At 48.7% G+C, this 18,498-nt stretch overlaps 2 non-coding genes across 2 annotated transcripts; both read right to left on the bottom strand.

Annotated features, from left to right (window-relative positions):
• Positions 1-2,414: 2,414 nt before the first annotated feature.
• Positions 2,415-2,521, bottom strand: LOC136630950 (U6 spliceosomal RNA). Its single transcript, XR_010792955.1, has one exon. It is a non-coding gene; the product is annotated as a U6 spliceosomal RNA (small nuclear RNA).
• A 13,431-nt stretch (positions 2,522-15,952) lies between these two features.
• Positions 15,953-16,059, bottom strand: LOC136630949 (U6 spliceosomal RNA). Its single transcript, XR_010792954.1, has one exon. It is a non-coding gene; the product is annotated as a U6 spliceosomal RNA (small nuclear RNA).
• Between the last annotated feature and the right edge of the window lie 2,439 nt (positions 16,060-18,498).

Raw genomic sequence — 18,498 nt, 5'->3', positions numbered from 1 at the left:
CACTTCGTAGTAATAGTGTTCCTCACATTGGCCCTCAGTATTAAAAGTCTCCCCCACACTGGCTCTTAGTAGTAAGATTGTCCCCAACAATGGCCTCAGTAGTAATGCTGACTCCAACATTTGCCTCCCTAGTAATGCTGACTGACACAGTTGCCTCAGTAGTAATAGTAACCGCCATAGTGGCCTCAATAGTAATAGTGATCTCCACATTGGCCCTTAGTAGTAATAGTGTCTTCCACAGTTGCACTTAGTGATAATAGTGTCCCCCACAGTGGCCTCAGTAATAGTAGTGACTCCCACAGTGGCCCTCAGTAGTAATGCTGACCCCAACAATGAACCTCAGTAGTAATAGTGTTCTCCACAGTTGTCTTAGTAGTAATAGTGTCCCCCACAGTTGCCTCAGTAGCAATAGTGTCCCCCACAGTGGCCTCAGTAGCAATAGTGTCCCCTACAGTGGCCCTAGTAGTAATAGTGTCCCACACAGAGGCCTCAGTAGTAATAGTGACCCCCATAGTGGCCTCAGTACTAATGCTGACCAACACAGTGGCCTCAGTACTAATGCTGACCAACACAGTGGCCTTAGTAGTAATTCTGACCGCTGCAGTGGCCTCATTAATAATAATGACCTCCACAGTGGCCCTCAGTTGTAATAGCGACCCCCACAATGGCCCTCAGTAATAATAGTGACCCCCACAGTGACTTCAGTAGTGCTGCTGCACCCCACAGTGCCCTTGGCAATAATTGTGTCCCCCACAGTGACATTGGTAATAATAGTGACCCACACAGTGGCCTCAGTACTAATACCATTACAACTGGAGCTCATATAGGGGACACTATTACTAATAGTCTCTCCTATATCAGCCCCAATAGTAACAGTGAACCCCATGGTAGCCCCAGTAGTAATAGAGCCCCCCATATACTTACCTTCTCCTTGTCTTCTGAGCGCCACTGCTCCTTTTCTCAGTGCTGCAGCTGGCGGAAGTATGTGTGCCTAAACTAGGGGAAGAGGTTGGTGGAGGAGGAAGATCCCGGATGCACATGTTGCTATCAGTGGGAGCATCTGGCCACGGTGCAGCAAAGTGATAACCAGCCGGTAAGCTGGTAAGCCCTGACCAGTAATGACTATAATGGTGACCAGACGTCCCGAAAGCAGGACAAATGGCTGTCCCGCTAGGGTCGCGACGGAAAGCAGAACCTGCCAGTCTAAGGGCTTTTACCCACTAGCATTTTTTAACGCTGCGATATCGCTGCGTTTTTTTACTGAATATTTCAATGGGAATTTCTAATGTTAAAATCGCATCACACAAAAATCGCAGGTTTGCGCTTCTGCAATTTTTGTGTGATGCGATTTTAACAGTAGAAAGTCCCATTGACTTTTGTAGTAAAAAAAAACAGCGATATCGCAGCGTTAAAAAAACGCTAGTGAGTAAAAGCCCTAAAGCGGGCCGTCTGGTCACCTTACCTAAATGCACATGTACGACATCCACTGGATCCAGTTGCATGGGGTAGATGAAAGTCAATGGCAATCTTTCTCCATCCCGCAGAACTGAATGCAGTGGTGGACCCCCATGTGCCGCGTTCCATCACAGACGCGTTTCAGCCACATTGTAACAATTTTAAAGGATCTGCATCTTGGATTATAACAGTTCTTTGTCAGCGAAGGGTAAATTCACATCTGCGCTCAGGACTCCGTTATGGGAGCAGAAAACGGAATCCCCGGGATGAACGGATCCGTCATAACTGTGCCGACCGGACCCCGCTGACTGTAATGGGGTCCGCCCGCTTCCTGTACCCATCATGCATTTATATTATGTGCTCGTGCAACTTTTTCATCCGGCATCTCACACTGGATCTGCGCCGGAGCCGCCAACGCGGGTGAGTAGGGCCTGAGCCGCAGCGCCAAACATGCCAGCTTACAGCCAGTTAGGGGTCTCAGCTTTCCATTACTGGCTAGATGAGAGTGACATAAACTGAACCGCCGCGGGGGGCTTTACACGGACGGAATATTCCGCAGCAGTGTTGTGGGATTCGCTGTCCTGGCATTCTGCACATCTAAGGGCGGCTTCACGTGGGTGTAATTGGCAGCGTGCCGCCTGCAGGAGATGGTTGCCCCTCGCACAGCAAGCATGCAGTGACATCTCGTTCTCGCTGTGTGTAAGCGTGCGTAATGCCCACCAAGATAGAACATGCTGCGATCTTTATTGAGCACGTATTTGGCGCAATAAATGTGAGTGGCAACATGGCCGCCCGTGGCAGACCGGTACAAAACTCGTGTAATACGCTGTAACCGCACGTTCTTGTGAGTGCTCCAGCGGAGGACGTATTCTGCCGCCCGGCTGTTAAGTATTCTGTCACGCAGGACGTTTCTGGACATCACTGAAGATCCAAAAAGGAAACAACGAGAGAACAAGTTGTAAAATATGGAACGCTTCACGAATTTGCGTGTCATCCTTGCGCAGGGGCCATGCTAATCTTCTCTGTATCGTTCCAATTTTAGTATATGTGCTGCCGAAGCGAGCACGATCCTGCAGGGGGCGCTGGTGGTATATAAGGTCCATAAGGTAGAGAACTGTAAGCTTATAGTGAGGTCGGTCACAGTGTCGGTCTGGCTCGGTAGTTTGTGCCTCTTTATGGGATTCTCAGTCACATCTGACATCTTTTTGTCAGAAAATTCACTTTTAATTCCAAGAACAAGGAGCGCGGCGCCTCCCGCAGTGCATCATGGGAGCTAGAATTATGCAAATGTTCTGACGTCATAAGAAAGCGCCGCCCAGCCTGGTGAAGCGCTGTGACTTGCGGTGGACCGCTGAGCGCCCCCTGTTGTCCGCTCTGCCGCCCGGGCTTCATCTTCTAATATATACTCCATCAATATGAGATTGTTGGTTTGGGGTCTCCATACGGAGGGGCTTATTCTAGTGGGGTCTTCACCATCCCCTCCGTCCGCAGCGGCTCGCACTTCATCCTGCCGGCTCCCAGTCATGGCGCTTGTTGTGCCGCCATCTTCACCGCGTTCTGTGGACAGGCCTCAGATTATGGCGCTCTGGATGGAAGCCCCCCAGGGGGTCCTTAAGAGCGGCCCTCGGGGGTCTGCAGACCAATGCGGACTGAGGAGGAGGGGGACCCCGCGGATGGGTGGTCTTCAGTCACTCGGACTATGAAAGATAATGTACCAAGTGGTCAGAACCCACAGGAACATCTCCCCCCCCCCACATACAGAGGGAGTGTATATATATATATATATATATGTCACTGTCAGTAACATCCTCCCCCCCCCCCCCCACACATACAGAGGTAGTGTATATATATATATATATATATATATATATATATATATATATAGTCACTGTCAGTAATAACCCCCCCCCCCTCCATCCTTCAGGAGGATATATATATATACAGTCACTGTCAGTAACACCCCACCCCCCAGAGGGAAGATATATGTATACGGTCACTGCAGTAACATCCCCCCCTCCCTCCATCCTTCAGGAGGATATATATATATATTTGTATACAGTCACTGTCAGTCCCCCTCTATCCTTCAGGAGGAGATATGCACACACATTGTCAGTAACATGCCTCCCCTAGAAGGAGTATATATATATATATAGTACATATAGATATATCCACTCATCAGTAGCATCCATCCTATAGAAGGAATATGTATATATATATATATATATATAGTCACACACAGTCAGTAACATCCCACCTAGGAGTACATATACACACTCATTGTAAGTAGCATCCCTTCTCTAGAAGCAGTATACACAAACATACACTCATTGTCGTAACATCCTTCCCCTATAAGGAATATATATATATACTAGAGATGAGCGAGCACCAAAATGCTCGGGTGCTCGTTACTCGAGACGAATTTTTCGCGATGCTCGAGGGTTCGTTTCGAGTAACGAACCCCATTGAAGTCAATGGGCGACCCGAGCATTTTTGTATATCAGATACTGAGGAAAAACATATGTTCCCCATTTTGCATCGTTCTCTGCGTTACCCAGGAAACACCACGGGGAGGCAACCATGCGACATTTACATTATATACAATGACATCAGGAAGTGAGAGAATTAGACTACATACATAAAATTGGGACACTAATTCTTTTGCGCTTAGAATTGAATAATCGAGTTGGGACCGAATTACTTTTCCTATTTTAGAGATAATCTATGCTTGTGCCAAATTTCATGTTTCTAGGACATCGGGAAGTTGGAGAACTTTTGGCGAGTCAGTGAGGGCTTTCGTCTTTATACATATATATATACACATACACACACACACATTGTCATTCCTCCCCTAGAAGGCCGACAGCGCCGCTAGCAAGCACACCGCTTGCAGCAGAGAAAGGAGTGCATCAGGGAGCTTACACATCAGAAGGACGACAGCGAAGAAAGCGGCTAGCCGAGACAGGAGCCCAGCCAATCAGCAGCTGTGGGCATACCCTATACCTCCCCCAGGACAATCCCAGTGGCTTTAGCATTTTTCTCCCCTGTCCCCCTGCACATACAGGACCTCCAAAACACCTTTGGAATTGTGTCACCCCCAGGCATCCTGTTGTCCTATCCAGCCGAACTGATTAAGGGGCTCGACCCCGAAACGCGTTTTCAATTGCTGTTTTTTTATTTTGTGAAATAATAAAAAAGAAGTGCTTTCACCATCACCTGTTGGACCTTTATCTTCATCTTCTAGTAGCTTAGAGGGTTGCGCCTCCATACCAGTATTTTTCTATATCCTTTTTGCTACACTCACGCCCACCCTGGTGGAGCGTCATCTCGTTGGCAGCACCTCCACCATTCAAAATACTCAATCATTGGAAACACTTTGTACTCCAGAAATATTCCACCAGCCTCCTTTTTCATTTCTTTTACTCAGTAGTAATAATGTTCTCCATAGTGGCCCCAGTATTAATAGAGACCCCCACAGTGGTCTCAGAAGTAATAGTGTCCCCCGCAGTGGCTTCAGAAGTAACAGTCACCACCACAGTTACCTTAGTAGTAATACTGTCCCCCACAGAAGCCTCAGTAGTAATGGTGTCCCCCACAGTGGCCTCAGTAGTAATGGTGTCCCCCACAGTGGCCTCAGTAGTAGCAGTGACTCCCACACTGGCCCCAGTAGTAATAGTGTCCTCCACAGTGGTCTCAGAAGTAACAGTGACCGCCACAGTATCCTCAAAAGAATTACTGTTCCTGACAGTGGCCTCATTCGAATAGTGTGGTGCACAGTGGCCTCAGTAGTAAAAGTGTCCTCTACAGAGGCCTCAGTGGAAATAGTGACTCCCACAGTGGCCTCAGTAGTACTAGTTATTCCCACAGTGGCCTCAGTAGTAATAGTGTCCCCCACAGTGGCCTCAGTAGTAAAAGTGTCCCCCACAGTGGCCTCAATAGTAATAGTGTCCCAAACAGTGGCCCCAGTAGTAATAGAGATCACATAGTGGCCTCAGTAGTAATACAGTCCTCCATAGTGGCCCCAGTAGTAATAGAGACCCCCACAGTGGCCTCAGTTGTAATGCCAACCCCGACAGTGTCCTCAGTAGTAATAGTGTTCCCCATAGTGGCCTTAATAGTAATAGTGTTCCCACAAAGGCCTCTGTAGTAATAGTGTAGCCTACAGTAGCCCTTAGTAGTAATAGTGTCCCCCACCTTGGCCTCAGTATTAAAACTGACACCACAGTGGCCTCGGTAGTAGTGCTGTCCCCCACATCGTCCCCAGTAGTAATACTTCCACCCCACAGTGGCCTCAGTAGTAACAGTGACTCCCACAGTGGCCTCAGTAGTATTAGTGTCCTCCACAGTGGCCTTAGTACTAATAGTTTTCCCCAAAGTGGCCCAAGTAGTAATAGCGTCCCCCACAGTGACCTCAGTAGTAATAGTGTCCCCCACAGTGGCCTTAGTAGTAATAGTGTAGCCTACAGTAGCCCTTAGTAGTAATAGTGTCCCCCACCTTGGCCTCAGTATTAAAACTGACACCACAGTGGCCTCGGTAGTAGTGCTGTCCCCCACATCATCCCCAGTAGTAATAGTGCCTCCCACAGTATCATCAGTAGAAGTAGTGACTCCCACAGTGGTCAACGTAGTAATAGTTTCCTTCACAGTGGCCTCAAAAGTAACAGTGACCACCACAGTGACCTCAGTAGTAATACTGTCCCCCACAGTGACATCAGTAGTAATACTTCCCCCCACAGTGGCCTCAGTAGTAACAGTGACTCCCACAGTGGCCTCAGTAGTATTAGTGTCCTCCACAGTGGCCTTAGTACTAATAGTTTTCCCCAAAGTGGCCCAAGTAGTAATAGCGTCCCCCACAGTGACCTCAGTAGTAATAGTGTCCCCCACAGTGGCCTTAGTAGTAATAGTGTAGCCTACAGTAGCCCTTAGTAGTAATAGTGTCCCCCACCTTGGCCTCAGTATTAAAACTGACACCACAGTGGCCTCGGTAGTAGTGCTGTCCCCCACATCATCCCCAGTAGTAATAGTGCCTCCCACAGTATCATCAGTAGAAGTAGTGACTCCCACAGTGGTCAACGTAGTAATAGTTTCCTTCACAGTGGCCTCAAAAGTAACAGTGACCACCACAGTGACCTCAGTAGTAATACTGTCCCCCACAGTGACATCAGTAGTAATACTTCCCCCCCACAGTGGCCTCAGTAGTAACAGTGACTCCCACAGTGGCCTCAGTAGTATTAGTGTCCTCCACAGTGGCCTTAGTACTAATAGTTTCCCCCAGAGTGGCCTCAGTAGTACTAGTGTCCCCCACAGTGACCTCAGTAGTAATAGTGTCCCCTACAGCGGCCTTAGTAGTAATAGTGTCCAGCTCAGAGGCTTCAATAGCAACAGTGTCCCCCACAGTGGCCCCAGTAGTAATAGTATCCCCCACAGTGGCCCCAGTAGTAATAGTGTCCCCCACAGTGGCCCCAGTAGTAATAGTGTCCCCCACAGTGGCCTCAGTAGTAATAATGTCCCCCACAGTGGCCCCAGTAGTAATAGTGGCCACCGTAGTAATAGTGTTTACCACAGTGGCCCTAGTAGCAATAGTGTCCCCGACAGTGGCCTTAGTAGTAATAGTGTCCCCCACAGTGGCCCCAGTAGTAATAGTGTCGCCCACAGTGGCCTCAGTAGTAATAGTGTCCCCCACACCCAAACAGAAATAGTAACAAACAGACAAACACCAATTGGCTAAAAAACAATGGCTTTTACAGATGCATGCAATCACGGTGCCCTATGTGCAAATTTGCACTAAGAAGTATAGAGGAGTTTGGAAGTGACAATATTAGTACAGTATATCCAATCTAATCATATCTAAATTGCAAGTCAACAGGAGTTGTTTATATGGCAGGTTGTACATCGTGCAAGTTGAGTACGCGCTGCTCTCTGCAGGCGCTTGGGTCGGGTCCGGCGGCGAGAATTCTCGCTGCCGGATCCGACCCAGCCGTCTGCAGGCGGCCTTAAAGGGGTTGTCCCGCGCCGAAACGTTTTTTTTTTTTTTCTCAACCCCCCCCCCCCCCCCCCCCCGTTCGGCGCGAGACAACCCCGATGCAGGGGTTAAAAAAGAACACCGGACAGCGCTTACCTGAATCCCCGCGCTCCGGTGATTTCTTACTTACCCGGTGAAGATGGCCGCCGGCATCTTCTCCCTCGGTGGACCGCAGGGCTTCTGTGCGGGCCATTGCCGATTCCAGCCTCCTGATTGGCTGGAATCGGCACGTGACGGGGCGGAGCTACACGGAGCCCCATTCAGAAAAGCAGAAGACCCGGACTGCGCAAGCGCGTCTAATTTGGCCATTAGACGGCGAAAATTAGTCGGCACCATGGAGATGAGGACGCTAGCAACGGAGCAGGTAAGTGAAAAACTTTTGATAACTTCTGTATGGCTCATAATTAATGCACAATGTACATTACAAAGTGCATTAATATGGCCATACAGAAGTGTATAGACCCACTTGCTGCCGCGGGACAACCCCTTTAATGATATATTTATTAGAGAGTCCTTTTGGATTCATAAATTGGGACTATACCCCCTCGGTGGTTCTACTACAAGTCAGACCTGCATTACAGATACAGAAATCGAAAATGAGGATAATTTTCAAAAGAAAAAGTCTTTTCTTTCTAGCTAGTAAGATATAGATATAATTGAAAATGCAGGCTAACTGCTCTGTAAAGATGGGTCAATTGTAATGTTATTGGATAATAATGGGAACTTTATATGGTTTCTTGTATATTTATTCTTACCAACACAAATGTGAGGCTCAACCACAATAGATATAAATAAAGTGTAACTAGGGTGTAGTGGTGCAGTATCAAAGTGTGCAGTCTGATACCTGGAAATTGTATTATGACTAAATAAAGGAAGATTATAAATTTTACTCTTCAAGCAAGCGTGGATTACACTCTTTTCTTGCATGGAATGTTTTATTGCTAAAGCCCATGGGCAGGTGAAACCACTTGAGCAAGCGGTGGATCATGAAACCTACACGAAGTGAGCAAGCTGATAGCACAGCACACCATATTCAAGTGGCCTCCGTAGTAAGTGTCCCCCAGTCTCCTTGGTGGCAACACTAAATGGATGTTGTTCCAGCAGCAATTCTACTTCAAATCTGTGATCTATGTAGCTCCATTGGCCCCATTAGTAATATTGCTTCCCACGGTGGCCTCAGTATTAGGGCGCCTGCACAGGAGCGGAAATTCCGCGGCAGGATTTCCCGCGGGATTTAGGGCGCTGAAAGCCTGCAAAGGATTGCGTTAACAAACACAATCCTATGCAGACGGCCGCACGGCAAACAAACCGCAGCATGTTCTATTTCTGTGCCGGCTCCGGTCTGCGCATGCGCCAGCTGCCCGGCGAGCCGGCACATTAAACAGCCGGAGCCGCGGGTGAGTACGCACTGGTCCCTGCAGACGCTCGGGTCAGGTCCCGCGGCGAGAATCCTCACCGCTGGATCTGACCCGCCCGTCTGCAGGCGGCCTTAATAGTGACTCCCAAAATGCCACAGTAGTTACATTGTCCCCACAGTGGCCTCAGTAGTACTGGTGTCCCCCACAGTGGCCTCAGTAGTACTAGTGTCCCCCACAGGGGCCTCAGTAGTACTAGTGTCCCCCACAGAGGCCTCAGTAGTACTAGTGTCCCCCACAGGGGCCTCAGTAGTACTAGTGTCCCCTACAGGGGCCTCAGTAGTACTAGTGTCCCCCACAGGGGCCTCAGTAATAATAGAGATGCCCACATGGGGCTCAGTAGTAATAGTGTCAGCCATAGTGGACTCTATAATAATAATAGTGATTGCTACAGTGGCTTCAGTAGTAATGCTGACCCGCACAGTGGCCCTCAGTACTAATATCATCTCCCACAGTGGCTCTGGTAGTATTGCTGATCCCAACAGTGGCCACAGTACTAGTAGTGTCCCCCACAGTGGCCTCAGTAGTGGCAGTTTCCTCCATAGTTGCCTCAGAAGTAATAGTGACCCCCACAGTGGCTTCAGTAGTAATAGTGACTTCCACACTGGCCTCAGTAGTACTAGTGTCCCCTACAGTGGCCTCAGTAGTACTAGTGACCCCTACAGTGGCCTCAGTAGTACTAGTGACCCCTACAGTGGCCTCAGTACCACTAGTCTCCCCTACAGTGGCCTCAGTGGTAATGCTAACCCCCCAGTGGCTTCAGTTGTAATAGTGTGGCCCCAGTAGTACTAGTATCCCCCCCGCAGTGGCTACAGTAGTAATAGTGACTCCCAAAATGGCCACAGTAGTTACACTGTCCTCCACAGAGGCCTCAGTAGTACTAGTGTCCCCCACAGTGGCCTTAGTAGTAATAGTGATTCCCACAGTTGCCTCATTAGTAATAGTTACCTCCACAGTGGCTTTTGTACTAAGTGTCATCCACAGTGACCTCAATAGTAATAGTGACTGCCACAGTGGCTTCACTAGTAATAGTGACCCCCCCCCCACATTGGCCTCAGTAGTACTAGTGTCCCCCACATTGGCCTCAGTAGTACTAGTGTCCCCCACAGTGGCCTCAGTAGTACTAGTGTCCCCCACAGGGGCCTCCGTAGTACTAGTGTCCCCCACAAGAGCCTCAGTAGTACTAGTGTCCCCCACAAGAGTCTCAGTAGTAATAGTGCCAGCCATAGTGGACTCAATAATAATAGTGATTACCACAGTGGCTTCAGTAGTAATGCTGACCCGCACAGTGGCCCTCAGTAGTAATATCATCTCCCACAGTGGCTCTGGTAGTATTGCTGACCCCCACAGTGGCCACAGTACTAGTAGAGTCCCCCACAGTGGCCTCAGTAGTGACAGTTTCCTCCATAGTTGCCTCAGAAGTAATAGTGACCCCCACAGTGGCCTCAGTAGTAATAGTGACTTCTACACTGGCCTCAGTAGTACTAGTGTCCCCTACAGTGGCCTTAGTAGTACTAGAGACCCCTACAGTGGCCTCAGTAGTACTAGTGACCCCTACAGTGGCCGCAGTAGCACTAGTCTCCCCTACAGTGGCCTCAGGGGTAATGCTAACCCCCACAGTGGCTTCAGTTGTAATAGTGTGGCCCCAGTAGTACTAGTGTCCCCCGCAGTGGCCTTAGTAGTAATAGTGACTCCCGAAATGGCCACAGTAGTTACACTGTCCTCCACAGTGGCCTCAGTAGTACTAGTGTCCCACACAGTGGCCTTAGTAGTAATAGAGATTCCCACAGTTGCCTCATTAGTAATAGTGACCTCCACAGTGGCTTTTGTACTAAGTGTCATCCACAGTGACCTCAATAGTAATAGTGACTGCTACAGTGGCTTCAGTAGTAATAGTGACCCTCCCACATTGGCCTCAGTTGTAATGCTGATGCCCCACAGTGGCCTCTGTACTAATAGTGTCCCCCACAGTGGCTACAGTAGTACTAGTGTCCCCCACAGTGGCCACAGTAGTAATAGAGATGCCCACAGTGGCCTTAGTAGTAATAGTGTCCCCTACAGTGGCCTCAGCAGTAATAGTTACCCCCCCCCCACAGTGGACTCAGTAGTACTAGTGTCCCCTACAGTGGCCTCAGTAGTAATAGTGACCCCCACAGTGGCTTCAGTTGTAATAGTGTGGCCCACATTAACCCCAGTAGTACTAGTGTCCCCCACATTGGCCTCAGTAGTGCTAGTTTCCCCCACAGTGGCCTCAGTAGTAATATTGCTTCCCACAGTGGCCTCAGTATTAATAGTGACTCCCAAAATGGCCAAAGTAGTTACATTGTCCTCCACAGAGGCCTCAGTAGTACTAGTGTCCCCCATTGTGGCCTCAGTAGTAATAGAGATGCCCACAGTGGACTTAGTAGTAATTGTGTCATCCACAGTGACTGCAATAGTAATAGTGACTGTCACAGTGGCTTCAGTAGTAATAGTGACCCCCACAGTGGCCTCAGTAGTAATACTGTTCTACATAGTGACCCCCACAGTGGCCTCAGTAGTACTAGTGTCCCTTACGGTGGCCTCAGTAGTAATAGTGACTCCCACAGTGGCCTTAGTAGTACTAGTGTTCTCCACAGTGGCCTTATTATTGACAGTAGCCTCAATAGTAATGCTGGCCCCCACAGTGGCCTTGGCCTGTTCTACACAGTGGCCCCAGTAGTAATACTGTCCCCCACAGTGGCCTCAGTAGTAATATTGTCCTCCACAGAAGCCTCAGTAGTAATAGTGGCCTCCGTAATACTAGTGTCTCCTATAGTGGCCTCAGTAGTAACAGTGACCCCCACAGCGGCCTTTGTACTAATAGTGTCCCCCACAATGGCCTCAGAAGTAATGCTGACCCCCACAGTGGCGACAGTGTCTCCCACAGTGGCCTCAGTAGTAATATTGTCTCCAACAGTGGCCTCAGTAGTAATAGTGACCCCCACAGTGGCCTCAGTATTAATAGTGACTCCCCACAGTGGCCTCAGTAGTAACAGTTTCCTCCACAGTTGCCTCAGGAGTAATAGTGACTCCCCACAATGGCCTCAGTAGTAACAGTTTCCTCCACAGTTGCCTCAGGAGTAATAGTGACCACTACAGTGGTCTCAGTGGTAATATTGTCCCTCACAGTGGCCTCAGTAGTTATAGTGGCTTCCACAGTGGCCTCAGTAGTACTAGTGTCCCCTACGGTGGCCTCAGTAGAAATAGTGACTCCTACAGTGGCCTCATTAGTACTATTGTTCTCTACAGTGGCCTTGTTATTAACAGTAGCCTCAGTAGTAATATTGTCCCCCACAGTGGCCCTAATAGTAATAGTGTCCTCTACAGGGCCTCGGTAGTAATAGTGTCCTCCACAGTGGCCTCAGTAGTAATAGTGACCCCCACAGTGGCCTCAGTAAGAATAGTGACTCCCACAGTGGCCTCAGTAGTACTACTGTTCTCTACAGTGGCCTTATTATTAACAGTAGCCTCAGTAGTAGTGCTGACCTCCACAGTGGCTTCAGTAGTGTCTCCCACAGTGGCTTCAGTAGTTATGCTGACTCCCACAGTGGCCTTATAACTAATACTGTTCCCTACAGTGGCCTCAATAGTAATGCTGACCCCCACAGTGGACTCAGTAGTAATAGTGTCCCCCACAATGGCCTTAGTAGTAACAGTGACTGTCACAGTGGCCTCAGTATTAATGTTCTCCCCCAAAGTGGCCTCAGTAGTAATGCTGTATCTTGATGCCACCAGGAATTCCTTGTGGAGCCAAGATTGACAGGGGGTTGACGCCCCCTGTAGCTGATTGGCTGCACAGGTTATTTGTCAGCAGGTCTTGGAAGGGCACTAAAGATTTGGTGTGAGAAGGGATGTAGCGGCCCCACCGGAGCTGCAGCCGCGCACCCACAGCTGCAAGTACCATTTGCCTTTGCTGGGGCAGGAGGCGGAACCCCGGTGAGTATAGAAAGTGCTGCTTGGAGTCAGGAAGCAGGGAGGCCAAAGCGCAGTTGATTGCCAGCTGTCAGCGTGGGTAGGCGGCGTGACGCAGCACACAGAAATGCAGCCACGGAGCTAACAGCCGGCATGTTGGATGGAGGACTGAGGCGGCAGCTTGGTACGGAGAGCTGAGGCGGCGGGCGGGTGCTACGCATGGCATTGAAATGCCAGCCGGCACAGAGCTGAGACACTGCAGTGTGTGGATACATTTCTGGTGGCCGTGGAGGGTCAGCCTGACGGTTACAGTTCTTCTTAAGGCTTACATCATTAAATGTAAATGCTGCCATGTTACGGCGGTAACATGGAAGCATTTACAGGTAATAATGTAAGCCCTAAGAAGAACTGTAACCGTCAGGATAACCCTCCACGGCCACCAGAAATGTATCCTGACTGTAGGAGGACCTTCTTTCCTTGCGCCTATCGGGAGCTGGGGGTGTGAGCGGGGTGTTCCTCCTGTCAAAACCCTAGCTTCCGGTGGCATCAAGATACACTAATACCGTAATGCTGACCCCTCTAGTGGCCTCCGTAGTAATAGTGTCCTCCACAGTCTCCTTGGTAGTAACACTAAATGGATGTTGTTCCAGCAGCAGTCCTACTTATTCACAAATCTGTGATATATGTTGCTCACTCTATTCTGGACTGGATCCAAGTACATACAAGACACAGGCAGGTAGAAAAGAGAATTGCAGAGCTGCAGGATATGGTGCCAAAAATCCCCACAACATCCAAAGGACAAAGACTACAGCTTGTAGTCGCTATTTCATCGATTGTGAGTAAATAAAAATATTTTGGATATTCTTTGGCTCGGTAGTAATACTGTCCTCAACAGTGGCCTCGATATTAATAGTGTCCCCCACAGTGGCCTCGGTAGTAAGTGTCCCCAACAGTGGCTTCAGTAATAATGCTAACCCCCACAGTGGTTACATTAGTAATAGTGACCCCCACAATGGCCTCAGTAGTAATAGCGTCCTCTACAGTGGCCTCAGTAGTAATATTGACCTACACAGTAGCCTCAGTACTAATACTATTACTAATGGAGCTGATATAGGTGACACTATTACTAATAATGTCTCCTATATTGACCCCAGTATTAACAGTGTCCCCCCACAGTAGCCCCAGTAGTAACAGAGCCCCCTTCCCCATAAACTTATCTTCTCCTGCTCTTCTGAGCACCGCTGCTCTCTTCCCAGCGCTGCAGCGGGCAGAAGTATGTGTACCCACAGCAGCGCCCCCTCACTTCTCCTCTCTTGCTGAACTAGGAAGAAAAGGTTAGGGGAGCATTGGAGGAAGATCCCGGATGTACACACTGCCGTTAGTAGGAGCATCCGGCCGCGGTGCAGCAGAGCGATTACCAGCCGGGAAGCCATGGCACCCTGACCGGTAATCACTATAATGGTGGCCAGACGTCCCGAAAGTGGGACAAAAGTGGGACAGATGTTCCCGAAAGCGGGAGAGATGGCTTTCCCACTGGGGTCATGGCGGAAAGCGGGACTGTCCCACCTAAATCAGGACATTTGGTCACCTTACCTAAATGCACATGTACAACATCCGCTTTATCCAGTTGCATGGGGTAGATGAAAGTCAATGGCAATCTTTCTCCATCCCACAGAACTGAATGCAGTGGTGGACCCCCATGTGCCGCGTTCCATCACATAGTAACATACATAGTAACATAGTATGTAAGGCTGAATGAAGACAATGTCCATCTAGTCCAGCCTGTCTATCCTCCTGTGTTGATCCAGAGGAAGGCAAAAAAAACCAAGGCCAGAAACCAATTTAGCCCTTTTGGGGAAAAAATTCCTTCCCGACTCCCTAATGGCAATCAGACTGTTCCCTGGATCAACCCCTAATAGTTCCTACCTGCCTGTATACCCGGATTAACAATTAAACTAAGACTTGTATCCTATAATGTCCTTCCTCTCCAGAAAGACATCAAGTCCCCTTTTAAACTCCTCTATGGATTTTGCCATCACCACTTCCTCAGGCAGAGAGTTCCACAGTCTCACTGCTCTTACAGTAAAGAATCCCCTTCTATGTTGGTGATGAAACCTACTTTCCTCTAATCGTAGCGGATGTCCTCTTGTTACCGTCGTGGTCCTGGGTGTAAACAGATCTTGGGAGAGATCCTTGTATTGTCCCCTCATGTACTTTTACATGGTTATTTGATCGCCCCTTAGCCATCTTTTTTCTAAAGTAAATAATCCCAGTTTTGATGCCTCTCTGGGTATTCCAGTCCCGTCATTCCATGTATTAGTTTAGTCACCCTTCTTTGAACCCCCTCAAGCACTGTAACATCTTTCCTGAGCACCGGTGACCAGAACTGTACGCAGTATTCCAGACGCGTTTTGGCCACATTGTAACAATTTTAAAGGATCTGCATCTTGGATTATAACAGTTCTTTGTCAGCGAAGGGTAAATTCACATCTGCGCTCAGGACGCCGTTATGGGAGCTGGAAAATGGAATCCCCGGGATGAACGGATCCGTCATAACTGTGCCGACCGGACCCCGCTGACTGTAATGGGGTCCGCCCGCTTCCTGCACCCGTCCAGGATTTATACTATCTGCTTGTGCAACTTTTTCATCTGGTATTTCACGCTGGATCTGCACTGGAGCCACCAAGGCGGGTGAGTAGGGCCTGAGCCGCAGCAGAGCTGCCCCCTCGGTCAGCAACGTTGTGGGATTCGCTGTCCTGGCATTCCGCATGTCTAAGGGCGGCTTCACGAGAGTGTAATTGGCAGCGTGCCACCTATAGGAGACAGGTGTGTGGCGCATAGCAAGCATGCAGTGACATCTTGCTCTTGCTGGGTGCCGATCATCTTGGCGTGTAAGCGTGCGTAATATGTGACAAGATAGAATATGCTCTGATCTTCATTGTGCACATACTTGGCGCAATATGTGGGAGCAGCAACATGGCCGTCCATGGCAGACCGGTAGACAATGTATGTGTGAGTGTACCAAAGGAGGACGTATTCTACTGCACCTCTGTTGAGTATTCCGCCCCGCTTGACGTTTCTGGACAACATCGCTGAAGATCCAAAAAGGAAACAACAAGAGAACAAGTTGTAAAATATGGAACGCTTCACGAATTTGCGTGTCATCCTTGCGCAGGGGCCATGCTAATCTTCTCTGTATCGTTCCAATTTTAGTATATGTGCTGCCGAAGCGAGCACGATCCTGTAGAGGGCGCTGGTGGTATATAAGGTCCATAAGGTAGAGAACTGTAAGCTTATAGTGAGGTCGGTCACAATGTCGGTCTGACTCCGTAGTCTGTGCGTCTTTATGGGATTCTCAGTCACATCTGACATCTTTTTGTCAGAAAATTCACTTTTAATTCCAAGAACAAGGAGCGCGGCGCCTCCCGCAGTGCATCATGGGAGCTAGAATTATGCAAATGTTTCTGACGTCATAAGAAAGCACCGCCCAGCTTGGTGAAGCGCTGTGACTTGCGGTGGACAGCTAAGCGCCCCCTGTTGTCCGCGCTGCCGCCCGGGCTTCATCTTCTAATATATACTACATCAATATGAGATTGTTGGTTTGGGGTCTCCATACGGAGGGGCTCATTCTAGTGGGGTCTTAACCAACCCTCTCCGTCCGCAGCGGCTCGCACTTCATCCTGCCGGCCTCCAGTCATGGCGCTTGTTGTGCCGCCATCTTTACCGCGTTCTGTGGACAGGCCTCAGATTATGGCACTCTGGATGGAAGCCCCCCAGGGGTCCGTAAGAGCGGCCCTCGGGGGGCTGCAGACCAATGCGGACTGACGAGGAGGGGGACCCCGCGGATGGGTGGTCTTCAGTCACTCGGACTATGAAAGATAATGTATAGAGATGAGCGAGCACCAAAATGCTCGGGTGCTCGTTACTGGAGTCGAACTTTCAGTGATGCTCGAGAGTTCGTTTCGAGTAACGAACCCCATTGAAGTCAATGGGTGACTCGAGCATTTTTGTATATCGCCGATGCTCGCTAAGGTTTTCATTTGTGAAAATCTGCAAAACACAAGAAAGTGATGGAAACGACACAGAAACGAATAGGGCAGGCGAGGAGCTACATTTTGGGCTGCATCTCAAGTTCACAGGTCCCACTATTAAGCCACAATAGCGGCAAGAGTGAGACCTCCCCCCCCACTGTCAGTGTAAAGATCGTTCTCCTCTGCCACAGCTGTAACAGCTGTGGCAGAGAAGAACGATGTTAGCCCATTGAATTCAATGGAGCCGGCAATACAGCCGACTCCATTGAAAGCAATGGGCTGCCGGCGATCGCGGGATGAATTGTCGGGAAGAGCTTAAATATTCATTTACTCAAAAAATTCATGAATGGGTGTGAGTGAGGGATGCCTCTGATTGGTCAGGCTGTGACCAATCAGAGGCATCTCATTCAGCAGGCGGGGATTTTAAATCCCCGGCTGCTGAATACTACTCACAGCTGTTCAGAGCAGTTCAGAAGAACTGCAGCCTGCCGCACTGAACTCCGTCTGCCGGGACCAGGTGAGAATGTATATATTTTTTATTTTTACACATTTCTGGATGAATTGCAGGGAAGGGCTTATATATTTAACCCCTTCCCGACAATTCATCCCGCGATCGCCGGCAGCCCATTGCTTTCAATGGAGTCGGCTGTATTGCCGGCTCCATTGAATTCAATGGTCAGTGCTCGTTTAATCGAGACGAGTACCGCGTGGTGCTCGTCTCGAGTAACGAGCATCCCGAGCACCCTAATACTCGAACGAGCATCAAGCTCGGACGAGTATGCTCGCTCATCTCTAATAATGTACCAAGTGGTCAGAACCCACAGGAACATCTCCCCCCCCCCCCCCCACACAGAGGGAGATATATATATATATATATATATATATATATATATATATATATAGTCACTGTCAGTAACATCCTCCCCCCCCCCACACACACAGAGGTAGTATATATATATACTGTAGTCACTGCAGTAACATCTCCCCCCCCCCCCCTATCCTTCAGGAGGAGATATGCACACACGTTGTCAGTAACATGCCTCCCCTAGAAGGAGTATATATATATATATATATATATATATATATATATATATATATATAGTACATATAGATATATCCACTCATCAGTAGCATCCATCCTATAGAAGGAATATGTATATATATATATATATATATAGTCACACACAGTCAATAACATCCCACCTAGGAGTACATATACACACTCATTGTAAGTAGCATCCCTTCTCTAGAAGCAGTATACACAAACATACACTCATTGTCGTAACATCCTTCCCCTATAAGGAATATATATATATATACTAGAGATGAGCGAGCACCAAAATGCTCGGGTGCTCGTTACTCGAGACAAATTTTTCGCGATGCTCGAGGGTTTGTTTCGAGTAACGAACCCCATTGAAGTCAATGGGCGACCCGAGCATTTTTGTATATCAGATACTGAGGAAAAACATATGTTCCCCATTTTGCATAGTTCTCTGCGTTACCCAGGAAACCCCACGTGGAGGCAACCATGCGACGCTTCCTTCATATAAAATGACATCAGGAAGTGAGAGAATTAGATTACATACATGAAATTGGGACACTAATTCTTTTGCGCTTAGAATTGAATAATCGAGTTGGGACCCAT

Source organism: Eleutherodactylus coqui, chromosome 5 (assembly GCF_035609145.1).
Source record: "Eleutherodactylus coqui strain aEleCoq1 chromosome 5, aEleCoq1.hap1, whole genome shotgun sequence".
Classification (NCBI taxonomy): Eukaryota; Metazoa; Chordata; class Amphibia; order Anura; family Eleutherodactylidae; genus Eleutherodactylus; species Eleutherodactylus coqui.
This window is presented reverse-complemented; position numbering and strand designations above follow the sequence as displayed.